Raw genomic sequence first — 13,842 nt, forward strand, 5'->3', positions numbered from 1 at the left:
AAAAAAAAGAAGAAGAAGTAACTTCAGCATCCACAAACTAGAAGCTCACTCAGAGACCCAATCTGAAAGACAGTAATTACAAAGACAACAGGTGGATAAACCCACAAAAATGGGAAGAAACCAGCGCAAAAAGGATGAAAACTCCCGAAACCAGAACACCTTTCCTCCTAAAAGGGATCACAACTCCTCACCAGCAAGGGAACCAGACTGGATGGAGAAGGAGGGTAATGAAATGACAGAATCGGACTTCAGAAGGTGGGTAGTAAGAAACTACAGTGAGCTAAAAGAACATATTCTAACCCAACGTAAAGAAAATAGGAACCTTGAAAAAAGATCGGACGAACTGCTAACGAGAATGGACAGCATAGACAGGATTATAAGTGAATTGATGGAGCTGAAAAACACAACACGAGAACTTCGTGAAGCATGCACAAGCTTCAACAGCCGAATTGACCAAGCAGAAGAAAGGATATCAGAGGTCGAAGATCAACTCAATGAAATAAAAAGAGAAGGCAAGAACAGAGAAAAAAGCACAAAAAGGAATGAACAAAATCTTCAAGAAATGTGGGACTATGTGAAAAGACCCAATCTACGTCTGATAGGTGTACCTGAATGTGATGAAGAGAATGAATCCAAGCTGGAAAATACTCTTCAGGATATTATCCAGGAAAACTTCCCCAACCTAGCAAGGCAGACCAATATTCAAATCCAGGAAATACAGAGAACACCACAGAGATATTCCTCAAGAAGAGCAACCCCAAGGCACATAATCGTCAGATTCACCAGGGTTGAAATGAAGGAGAAAATGCGAAGGGCAGCCAGAGAGAAAGGTCGGGTTACCCACAAAGGGAGGCCCATTAGACTCACAGCAGATCTCTCAGCAGAAACCCTACAAGCCAGAAGAGATTGGGGGCCAATATTCAACATCCTTAAAGAAAAGAACTTTCAACCCAGAATCTCCTATCCAGCCAAACTAAGGTTCATAAGTGATGGAAAAATAAAATCCTTTGTGAACAAGCAAGCACTCAGAGATTTCATCACCACCAAACCTGCTCTACAAGAACTCCTGAAAGAGGCTCTACACATATAAAGGAACAACCAGTACCAGCCACTCCAAAAACACACCAAATGGTAAAAGAGCATCAACACAATCAAGAATCTGCATCAACTAACCAACAAAACAGCCAGGTAGCATCAAAATGACAGTATCAAATTCACACATAACAATACTATCCCTAAATGTCAATGGACTAAATGCCCCAATCAAAAGACACAGACTGGCAAATTGGATAAAAAGCCAAAACCCATCAGTGTGCTGTATCCAGGAAACCCATCTTACATGCAAGGATACACAAAGGCTCAAAATAAAGGGATGGAGGAAGATCTACCAAGCAAATGGAGAGCAAAAAAAAGCAGGAGTTGCAATTCTCATCTCTGATAAAATAGACTTTAAAGCAACAAAGATCAAAAGAGACAAAGAAGGACATTACATAATGGTAAAAGGATCACTGCAACAAGAAGAACTAATGATCCTAAATATATATGCACCTAATACAGGAGCACCCGGATACATAAGGCAAGTTCTTAATGACTTACAAAGAGACTTAGACTCCCACACAATAATAATGGGAGACTTTAACACCCCATTGTCAATATTAGACAGATCAACCAGACAGAAAATCAACAAGGATATCCATGACCTGAACTCAGACCTGGAACAAGCAAACCTAATAGACATTTACAGAACTCTCCACCCCAAATCCACAGAATATACATTCTTCTCAGCACCACATCACACCTACTCTAAAACTGACCACATAATTGGCAATAAATCACTCCTCAACAAATGCAAAAGAACAGAAATCATAACAAACAGTCTCTCAGACCACAGTGCAATCGAGTTAGAACTCAGAATGCAGAAACTAACTCAGAACCGCACAGCTTCATGGAAACTGAACAACTTGCTCTTGAATGTTGACTGGATAAACAACGAAATGAAGGCAGAAATAAAGATGTTCTTCGAAACCAATGAGAATGAAGACACAACATACCAAAATCTCTGGGACACATTTAAAGCAGTCTCCAGAGGAAAATATTTAGCAATGAGTGCCCACATGAGAAGAAAGGAGAGATCTAAAATTGACATGCTATCATCAAAATTGAAAGAGGTAGAGGAGCAAGATCAAAAAAACTCAAAACCTAGCAGAAGACAGGAAATAACTAAGATCAGAGCAGAACTGAAGGAAATAGAAACACAAAAAACTCTTCAAAAAATCAATAAATCCAGGAGCTGGTTTTTTGAAAAGATCAACAAAATAGACAGACCACTAGCCAGATTAATAAAAAAGAAAAGAGAGAATAACCAAACTATTGCAATAAAAAACGATAAAGGGGATATCACCACAGATTCCACAGAAATCCAAACCATCACCAGAGATTATTACAAACAACTCTATGCACATAAACTAGTAAACCTGGAAGAAATGGATAAATTCCTGGACACCTGCATCCTCCCAAGCCTAAACCTGGAAGAAGCCAAAACCCTGAATAGACCAATAAGATGGTCTGAAGTCGAGGCAGCAATAAAGAGCCTACCACCCAAAAAAAGCCCAGGTCCAGATGGGTTCACAGCGGAATTCTACCAGACATATAAAGAGGAGCTGATACCATTCCTTCTGAAACTATTCCAGACAATCCAAAACGAGGGAATCCTTCCCAAATCATTTTATGAGACAAACATCATCCTGATACCAAAACCCGGCAGAGACTCAACAAGAAAAGAAAATTTCAGGCCAATATCCATGATGAACATAGATGCAAAAATCTTCAATAAAATACTGGCAAGCAGATTGCAACAGCATATCAAAAAGCTCATCCACCATGATCAAGTAGGATTCATCCCGGGGATGCAAGGCTGGTTCAACATACGCAAGTCCATAAACGTAATTCACCACATAAACAGAACCAAAGACAAAAACCACATGATTATCTCAATAGATGCAGAGAAGGCTTTTGACAAAATTCAACAACGGTTTATGCTAAAAACCCTCAATAAACTAGGTATTGACGGAACGTATCTCAAAACAATAAAAGCTATTTACGACAAACCAACAGCCAATATCATACTGAATGGGCAAAAACTGGAAGCATTCCCTCTGAAATCTGGCACTAGACAAGGATGCCCTCTCTCACCACTCCTATTCAATATAGTACTGGAAGTTCTAGCCAGAGCAATCAGGCAAGAAAAAGAAATAAAGGTTATCCAAATTGGAAAGGAGGAAATCAAATTGTCTCTATTTGCAGATGACATGATTGTATATCTGGAACACCCCATCATCTCAGCCCAAAGTCTCCTGAAACTGATAAACAACTTCAGCAAAGTCTCAGGATACAAAATCAACGTGCAAAAATCACAAGCATTCCTATACACCAGTAATAGACTTAAAGAGAGCCAAATCAAGAACGAACTGCCATTCACAATTGCTACAAAGAGAATAAAATACCTAGGAATACAACTAACAAGGAACGTAAAGGACCTCTTCAAGGAGAACTACAAGCCATTGCTCAACGAAATAAGAGAGGATACAAACAAATGGAGAAACATTCCATGTTCATGGTTAGGAAGAATCAACATCGTGAAAATGGCCATACTGCCCAAAGTAATTTACAGATTCAACGCTATTCCCATCAAGGTACCAATGACCTTCTTCACAGAACTGGAAAAAAACACCTTAAACTTCATATGGAACCAAAAGAGAGCCCACATAGCCAAGTCAATTCTAAGCAAAAAGAACAAAGCAGGAGGCATCACACTACTGGACTTCAAACTATACTACAAGGCTACAGTAATCAAAACAGCATGGTACTGGTACCAAAACAGAGATATAGACCAATGGGACAGAACAGAGGCCTCACAGGAAATACAACATACCCACAACCATCTGATCTTCAACAAACCTGACAAAAACAAGCAATGGGGAAAGGACTCCCTGTTTAACAAATGGTGTTTGGAAAACTGGCTAGCCATGTGCAGAAAGCAGAAACAGGACCCCTTCCTGACACCTTACACCAAAATTAACTCCAGATGGATTAAAGACCTAAACATCAGACCTAACACCATAAAAACCCTAGAAGAAAATCTAGGCAAAACCATTCAGGACATAGGTGTAGGCAAGGACTTCATGACCAAAACGCCAAAAGCAAGGGCAACAAAAGCCAACATAGACAAATGGGACCTAATCAAACTCCACAGCTTCTGCACAGCTAAAGAAACAGTCAGTAGAGTGAATTGGCAACCAACAGAATGGGAAAAAATTTTTGCAGTCTACCCATCTGACAAGGGGCTGATATCCAGAATTTACAAAGAACTAAAGCAGATCTACAAGAAAAAAACAAACAAGCCCATTCAAAAATGGGCAAAGGATATGAACAGATACTTTACAAAAGAAGACATACAGGAGGCCAACAAACATATGAAAAAATGCTCATCATCACTGGTCATCAGAGAAATGCAAATCAAAACCACATTGAGATACCATCTCACACCAATTAGAATGGCGATCATTAAAAAATCGGGAAACAACAGATGCTGGAGAGGATGTGGAGAAATAGGAACACTTTTACACTGTTGGTGGGAATGTAAATTAATTCAACCATTGTGGAAGACAGTGTGGCGATTCCTCAAGGACCTAAAAATAGAAATCCCATTTGACCCAGCAATCCCATTACTGGGTATATATCCAAAGGATTATAAATCATTCTACTATAAGGACACGTGCACACGAATGTTCATTGCAGCACTGTTTACAATAGCAAAGACCTGGAACCAACCCAAATGCCCAACGATGATAGACTGGATAGGGAAAATGTGGTACATATACACCATGGAATATTATGCAGCCATCAAAAACGATGAGTTCACGTCCTTTGTAGGGACATGGATGAACCTGGAAACCATCATTCTCAGCAAACTGACACAAGAGCAGAAAATCAAACACTGTATGTTCTCACTCATAGGCGGGTGTTGAACAATGAGAACACATGGACACAGGGAGGGGAACACTACACACTGGGGTCCATTGAGGGGAAATGGGGGAGGGACGGGGGGGTGGGGAGGTGGGAAGAGATAGCATGGGGAGAAATGACAGATACAGGTGAGGGGACGGAAGGAAGCAAACCACACTGCCATGTGTGTACCTATGCAACAATCTTGCATGTTCTTCACATGTACCCCAAAATCTAAAATGCAATAAAAAAAATAAATTAAAAAAAAGATATTATTCAAAGATGGGGGTGGGGAGGAGAAGTGGATATGAGAATTTTGGCAAAGTTCTTGAAGGTAAGTCTGACACACTGCTTTTTGGAGAATTTCAGATATAACCTGTTCCTTCTTCATCTGCATTGCTAGCTTTGATGATTATTTGACCAGAATGTACTAGACTATTTTCAACAACAAATGCTCCTCAACTTATGATGGGGTTACATCCCTAAAAACCCATTGTAGGTTGAAAATATCATACAATGAAAATGCATTTAATACACCTAACCTGCTGGTCATTACAGCTCAGCCTAGCCTACCTTCAATGTACTCAGAATACATATGATAGCCTACATTTGGGCAAAATAGTCTAACACAAAGCCTATTTTATAATAAAGTAATAAATATCTCATGTAAATTATGGACTATTGTACTGAAAGTGAAAAACAGGATGGTTGTATGGGTACTTGAAGTATGGTTTCCACTGAAAGTATATTGCTTTCACTCCATTATAAAGTTAAAAAAATGTAAGTTGAACCATTGTTAAATTGGGGTCAGTCTGCAAAATGATTGCCTCCACATTTTAGAGGCTCAATACAACAAAGCCTTATTTATTTATATCACAACTTGGTGAAGGCTAGGCTTTATCATTAGAGCAATTTCCATAGGTGTTTTGAGTTTGACTTTTGCCAGGAAGCCATTTGTTAATTTTATCATCATGTACCACCTAGAGAGGCTAGACAATTTTATGGCCAGCAACTCATTGTTTCTTTGTATTTAATAGTTCTTCTTTTATCTTATGTCTTTCCTCCCACATTTTACTGTAAGCAGCAAGAAGAAACCAAGTGACACCTTTGATATTCTATCTGGAAATCTACTAAAATACATTAGATTATCCCATTTATTTGGGCATATTTTCTGCCTTCACATTACGGAAGGTAATGATGTTCCTAAACTTTCAGTGATATAAAAAAATCTCCTTTCCTCTACTTCTGAATAACATTTTCCTCACATTCCTTTAAGTCTTTGCCTGTAGCCTCTTTAACAGTTTATTGAAAGGTCTTCAGTCTTTTACTTGCTCTTTCTTTAAAGTTCTTCCATTTCCCACTTTCTGCTTGGTTCAAAAGTCACTCCCACATTTAACGATTTTTTTTTTTTTTTTTTTTTTTTTTTTTAGACAGAATCTCACACTGTCATCCAGGCTAGAGTGCAATGGCAGGATCTCAGCTCACTGTGGCCTCCACCTACCAGGTGCAAGTGATTCTCCGGCCTCAGCTTCCTGAGTAGCTAGGATTACAGGTGCCCGTCACTATGCTTGGCTACTTTTTTCCATTTCTATCAGAGATGGGGTTTCACCATGTTGATCAGGCTGGTCTCAAACTCTTACCTAGTGATCTGCCCACCCAGGCTGGTCTCAAACTCCTGACCTCGTGATTCACCCACCTTGGCCTCCCAAAGTGCTGGGACTACAGATGTGAGCCACTGTGCCTGATTTTGTAATGATATTTTATTGTTGCATAATTACCTGAAAACTTAAACCAAATTTCTAGTATCTTGCTTCAAGTTGATACGTAAAAATTATTATCAAACCTGTGATATGACACCCTCCTTCTCTGCTTTTATGTCTTCTTTCTGTTATACCTTCACTTTTCTATTACAAAAGCTTCCCATATTTGTATTTTGTTTTGCAGCCCAAAGTAAGGCTTCAGTGCATTGTCCATGGGTTGACTTCAGAAGTTGAAAACTGAGAATTTGCTTTATTAATATGGTTTGCTGCTAGACTAAGTATACAGTGATGACTCAATATTTATTAAGAGCCTACTATGTGTCTGGGACTATTTTAGACAGTGGAGATGCTGTAGGAAACACAAAAGACAAAAATCCATTCCCTTAGAATGCTTGTATTTTATACTCTATGGAGCCAACTGCCTGCTTGAAGGAGCATGTTTCTAACATGATGGTCTAAGAAATTTTAGTTATAGCCCATTAATTGCTTAAAATGCCATATTTTATTTATTATTTATTACAGAAATGGTGGGTAACTAATTTGACAATAATGTGGCATGTGTTTTGCTAAATGTTTCATATATATTATCTCTGTTTTCTAACAATATTCCTATGAGATGGCATTGGTACTATTATTACTCTGTAGATAAGGAAAAGGAAGTAAGAAAGGTTAAATCTTCCAGAAGGAACTATAAATAGTCACTAAATATTCACAGTCAAATATATGAAAAAACTATAAAGATATAGGGAAATATTTTCAGAAATGCAATTATATAAAATATTTTTTCAGGCTTTAAAAATAAATGTCAAAAATAGTTACAGAAAATACAGGAGCTAAACAATAAGTATTATTTGAAATATATAAAGGAACCTATAATGCATTTATATCAAGAAAACATTCTTCAAGTAGCAGTGGAATAATTATTCATATTTTATATAGTTTAAACAATGACTTAAAATGGTATACCACTACAATTTTATACATAAAAATGTACAAATTCCAAACATTCACTTACTGAGACCATATTTTTTCTCTTCTTGCCTTCTTTCCTGTATAGAATATTTAAGTGATGACCAGTTGCTCCAATAACCATGTTAGAACATGAAGCAACCTTGAAGATGAAAGCCATGCACTTAGAACGATGAGTAGAAACTTAAACACGAAGGACCAAAAAACAGCAATACTAATCCCGAACTCTATTTCAGGACTTCTTTTAAACGAAAGAAATATAATCTTCCATACATTTAGCCAGTATCATTTCCGATTCTGTTATTTTTGTTACACATAGCTATTGATATGGGAGTTAACAAGAAATTATTTAGGCAGACAGTGAGGGTAAGGAAGTCATCAGTAAGGTTTTCCTTTCAATAAAAAGCAGTTCTAAATCATTTTCTTTTCCAACAAAGAGCAGCCTATAAAATCAAGCTGTAGACACAAGCAAGCAAGCTGGGAGCCTGCATGAGTGAATGCTAGCCCCTGTTCCATTAGGAAAATGCTGCCCTGGACTAGGTATGTTCAAAATGGCTGCTCCATGTTCCCTTCTCTTGGCCAGCCACGTGTACAGTAAGGAGCAGACAACATAAGGCTGGCCAAGTGGAAAGCCCGTTTGCATAATAAGATTAGGGTGCGGTGGCCAGCCTTCCCTACCGGCTATTTATATGTCACACCTAGCTGAACCAATCTGTGGGCTGTATGTAAATTAGACATTGCCTCCTCAAGCCCAACTATAAAATCTGGTGCTCTCTGCTGTGGGCCAGAATTTCCATTTGGGTGCCCCTCTCTCTCTCAGGAGAGAGGTATTCTCCTTTCTTTCTTTTGCCTATTAAACCTCTGCTCCTAAACTCATTCCTTGTGTGTGTTGGTGTCCTTAATTTTCTTGGCATGAGACAACGAACCTCAGGTATTTACCCCAGACAATGACACTGCTTCACTATCATTCTCACTGATAGATAGTATTGCTGCCACTTTGACCCTATTTCAAAGCTGACTAAAATGGTCTGAGGTGACATGTTCTATCAATGATACTGCCTGCTAAATAAGATCTCAATATAGGAAATGAGAGACTATTGTATATCCCTTAACGACTCACGGCCTTGGGTAGATTTAGTAGGTAAACCACCTAAATCTTAGATGTATTATCCTTCATTTTTGCTATTATACTTTTTTCCACAGATATAAACACTGTTTTGACTTGACTTGGGCATTGCCACTTCTTTCTGGTGACCTGTTTGAAGTGCGGAGACAATTAAATAATTGTAAGTGAAAAGAACTCTAAGGAATCTCTGTGTGACTGGAAGTTATCTGATGTTTAATGTGCTTTATAACTACAGAATACAAAATATAACTAGAATTTAAATAAACTGTTTAGATTTCTGTCAGAAGTTACATTTGATAGAAAAATATTTTTGAGAGGTAAATGAAAAAGAAATATAAATATTTATTCAGAACCCATGGGAGAGGGTTTGCATTACTATTGAGTACCAATGGGTATTTTGTTAATCATTAAAATAGTCTCAGTATTTATGAGAATTTAAATACTCTATCCGCAAGTGCTCTTGTTTTTCACTTTAATAAAAACAAATGTTACACAGATTGTTCATTTATACTATAAAAATACACATTTTACAGAATCTTTCTTCTATTTAACAAATTTAAACACACTACTGTGAGACAGATTTGAATGAGAATGATGAGAAATGAATAGATTTTTTGCTGTGATCTTTTTGACAGTGTTGCAATTAAGCTGCCAGAAGTAAGAGAGAGAGAGAGAGAGAAAGAGAGAGAGAGAGAGAACACATGCACATACTGTATTTGACTAAAAAACGGTTGACTAAAAAGGGCACATTTTGTACAAGAAACTCAAGGAAGCAATTAGCATATCTGACATACAATAGTTAGGTAATAAGCAGTAAGCTATTATTCACTGGAAATAGCTGCACTAGAGCTTAGTCACTTCGGATGGTTTGAAGTCTTAGCCCTTTGTGTCTGAAATGAATAAAAATATAAACACATCTCAATTAATTGATGATGTAATGAATGCTGCTTTAGAGAAAGTGAAGATTTGCACGTTTGTGTAACCTCCCTCTTAATTCTCATGCACCTCAATTTTGCATAGATAGGAACCTGAAGACTAGATTTCAGTTGATAGCTTTGGGTTCTCAAAGCAGCCACCTTTACTGGCAGGTTAACTGGTTCTCTTGCTTTCATATTAGCATCTTTGTGGACTCAGAGCTCAACAAATGTTGCAAAAATGAAAATTTCAGTACAGATGTGTCTCAGTCCATTTTCTGTTGCTTATAAAAGAATACTTGAAACTGGGTAATTTAAAAACAAAAGGAATTTGTTTTTTACAGTTATGGAAGCTGAGGAGTCCAAGGTCGAGGAGCCACATTTGATGAGAGTCTTTTGGGGGTGGGGACTCTGAAGAGTTGGGAGGCAGAGCAGGGCATCATTCAGTGAGAGAACTGAGTGTGCTAACTCGGGTATCTCTTCCTCTTCTTATAAAGCCACCAGTCCCACTCCCACAATAACCTATAAACCCAATAACCCATTAATCTATTAATCCATTAACCAATGAAGAGTCCTCATGACCCATTCACCCCTTAAAGGCTTCACCTTTCAACACTGTCACATGAGGGATTAAGTTTCAACTTGAGTTTTGAGAGGAACAAATATTCAAGCCACAGCTTTTGTTATCTGAAAAGGATGCTTGGTCTATATAGCTCATCTCCTGCAAATGTCCTTTACTGTAAGCTATTTATATATAATATATATATATATATATATGAATATATTAAGTATGTATTGTATTCAATATATAAAATATGTGTATGTAATAAATACATATATGATATAGATATTTAAATATTATGTATAATACATACATATTTTTATATAAAATATAAATATATATTTAATATATAAAAATAAGTAAATGATATAGATGTAAATATAATAAATTATATAAATTATATAAATATAAATAAATATATAAGTATTTTAGAGAATATAGATATTTAAATATAAATATTAAATTTTATGGTCACTTTTACCTACTTTTTAATGTCAGTGGGAGAGCTAAAATCATAAAGAAAAATTCAATGATCTAAGGAATGACAATACAGACAAGAACATTTATTTTCATATGGTCCTGCCTTTTTAGAAAAGATATGGATAATCTCAACAACAGGTTGTAGCATCAATAAATTCTTACCTTAGAGAGGCAGAAGAGTTGTAGGGGCTTGAGTTTCCTTACTTTGATTCATTCAGCTCAATTTAACTGAGGTAGATACATTACCATATACTACTCAAGAATAAATCCTAAAGTCTCTCCCCCAAATCAGGTGTTAACAGACCTTATTAATTAAGATTCATGCCAGTGTCTTTCAGAACATAGCAGAATGCTTTAGCCTGGTTTTTATCTTTCTTATCACTCAAGTCTTAGCTCTATCGTTAACTCTAATGATATAAAAATGTTATCTATAAATTTGAAGGTAACTATCTTTAGCTCTCTTCACAGATTTAAATTTTTGAGTAGGTAATAGATAAGAACATGAAAAGATGTTCAATATTATCAGCCATCAGAGAAATGCAAATTAAGACCACAATGAGCTGCCACTGCACTCCTAACAAAATGGCTAAAAGTTAAAAAATAATAAAACTGACAATAGTGAGCACTTCTTATATTGCTGGTGAAAATGCAAAAAAAGTACATCCAATTTAAAAACGGTTTGGTGACTTCTTTTTTAAAAAAAATTACTTCCCTTAGAGCTCTGCAATCCCACTCCTGGTATTTATTGTTTCCCCTGAAATAAAACCTTACATTCATGCAAAAACCTGTTTGTAAGAATTTATGTCAACATTATTCATAATTGTCAAAAACTAGAAACAAATAAAATGTCCTTTAATGGGTGAATGATTAAAAAACTGTGGTAAATTCATATAATAACATACTCCTTAGCAATAAAAAGAATGTACCACTGATACACACAACATGGAGATTTTGATAGGGAGAGAGAGAAGGTGAGAGAGAGATTTTGTAACCAGGACGTAAGCTATAAGTACACAGATATTTACAAATAATGTCAAAGTAGGGCTATTGAAATTTTATTTGCACATGGAACCTAGGACATTGGTAATGTAAGAGATGTGACTAAAGCAGAACCTACAACTAGAAGTCAGGACATCAGTTGAATTATTTATAAGTCAGGGTTAATGAGAAAAACAGCCTCTCAAAACATCGGAGAAAAAACAATCATAGGTCTTCATAAACTCATATGAAACACATCATCCCTTGAACCAGAAAGGTAGAATTTGGGGCTACATTTCCCTGCTTTTTTTCTGGCTAAGTCATGGAAAACTATTTCTTTCTTTGTCATTTGTTCATTTGTTTATTCACTTGCTCATTGATTTATTCTCTCATACATTTATTCATTTATTCCATTTCGCAGCATAAAGAATTTGAAGTGGTTATTAAGAATATAAAAAAAGAAGTATATAAAACTAAAAATTAAAATTGAATAATAAAGATAAGACAGCAGGGGTGAGGGAAAATAAGAATAATTATTATAAGGTGGGAAGCAGTGGCTCATGCCTGTAATCCCAACACTTTGGGAGGCTGAGGCAGGTGGATTATCTGAGGTCAGGAGTTCAATATCAGCCCGGCCACCATAGTGAAACCCCATCTCTACTAAAATTACAAAAATCAGCCTAGTTGTGGTGGTATGCACCTGTAATCTCAGCTACTCAGGAGGCTGAAGCAGGAGAATTGCTTGAACCTGGGAGGCAGAGGGTGCAGTGAGCCGAGATTGCACCACTGCACTCCAGCCTGGGTGACAGAGTGAGACTCCATATAGAAAAGAAAAAAAGAAATAATTCTTACAATAGAATTATGTCTTTCACCTTTCCAGGTGCCAAAGCAAAAAAGAAAAAGAAAAACAGCAGAGTTAGTTATATGATTTGTATTGTCTGTGCAAAAGGAAAATACTAGGATTTCAGGAGAAGCAAAATGTTTTCTTGCCTTAAGAAACGAAAGTAAACTCTTTTCGGGAATATTCACTTCAGAGGCACACTTAAGGACAACCCAACAGTAAACAGAATCGTCTTTTCAGCACAGCAAGCTCTAAAAACATCCCTCAACTAGAGCTAAGGATGTTACAACAATGTATAAGAATGAGAAAGGAAATCTATGGGTGAACAAGAATATGTGATTTCAGGTCAGTTTTCTGATATTCTAGGTGTATCACGTAAAAAACGTTGTGTAAATTGTTAGAAACCAGGTCAATACAGAGTGACCAGCTAAAGAATATATAGCAAACTGTAAGTAGGAAATGCATTATGATGCTGGACTTACCATATTCTCTGGACAAGCCAGACATTTTCAATACTCTGAGCCTGATTATGCTATTTCATCTGTCTGAAAAGATCCAACTTTCCCAATTAACTTATCAAACTCCCAATTGTCCTTTTGTAAAGCGTGATGGTTTAGGGTGCTAAATTTCCCAACAAATAAACCGTGTTGGAGCTCTGGCCATGTAACTTACTAGCTTGTGACTCTGAACTTGCCAACCTCTATCATTGCATAAGTCAGTTTTGAAAAATAAATATCTGTCCATATACAAACTTATCTATGGGACACCTTATCTGTGTGACAGGTGTTAGCATTCTATGGGAATATGTTTTCATATATATATTAGCATCTTATTTGTTCTATTTCTCTGGAGAACTCTGACTAATACAGATATACTAACAACACCTTCCACAATGTCCCAAGAAATACTTTACATAGTGCTTGGCATATGGTAAGGTTCAATAAATTCTAGCTTTTAATAGTATTTGAGAAAGTTTTTGGCCAATTTATATAAAATATTTGGAAGATAAAATAGATCTTGTAGAAGAGTGGGAATAAAATCAGTCTTATTTAAAAAGACTGCCTTTGATAAAGCTTTGTTTTCTTTTGAAGTTTTTGCAGTTTTCTGAATGACATGCCACTCTTGTTCTGGCAGCATGTGACTGACTCCATTTGAATAATATGTACAATGCCTTATTATAGCAATGGGTCAGCAAAATAATTAAAAGA

General features: G+C 36.6%; 1 protein-coding gene and 1 long non-coding RNA gene across 4 annotated transcripts in view; one reads left to right on the forward strand and one right to left on the reverse strand.

Annotated features, from left to right (window-relative positions):
• LOC141585165 (uncharacterized) overlaps positions 1 to 10,504 on the forward strand; it is a 46,264-nt gene extending 35,760 nt beyond the window's left edge. The window contains exon 3 of the long non-coding RNA XR_012518532.1: positions 8,937 to 10,504. This is a non-coding gene — a long non-coding RNA (uncharacterized LOC141585165). The remainder of the gene's footprint in view (positions 1 to 8,936) is intronic.
• The window catches only part of SYT10 (synaptotagmin 10), a 119,659-nt gene that overhangs the window by 12,702 nt on the left and 93,115 nt on the right, over positions 1 to 13,842 (reverse strand). The window lies entirely within an intron of this gene.

This window comes from Saimiri boliviensis, chromosome 7, assembly GCF_048565385.1.
Source record: "Saimiri boliviensis isolate mSaiBol1 chromosome 7, mSaiBol1.pri, whole genome shotgun sequence".
In the NCBI taxonomy this organism is placed as follows: domain Eukaryota; kingdom Metazoa; phylum Chordata; class Mammalia; order Primates; family Cebidae; genus Saimiri; species Saimiri boliviensis.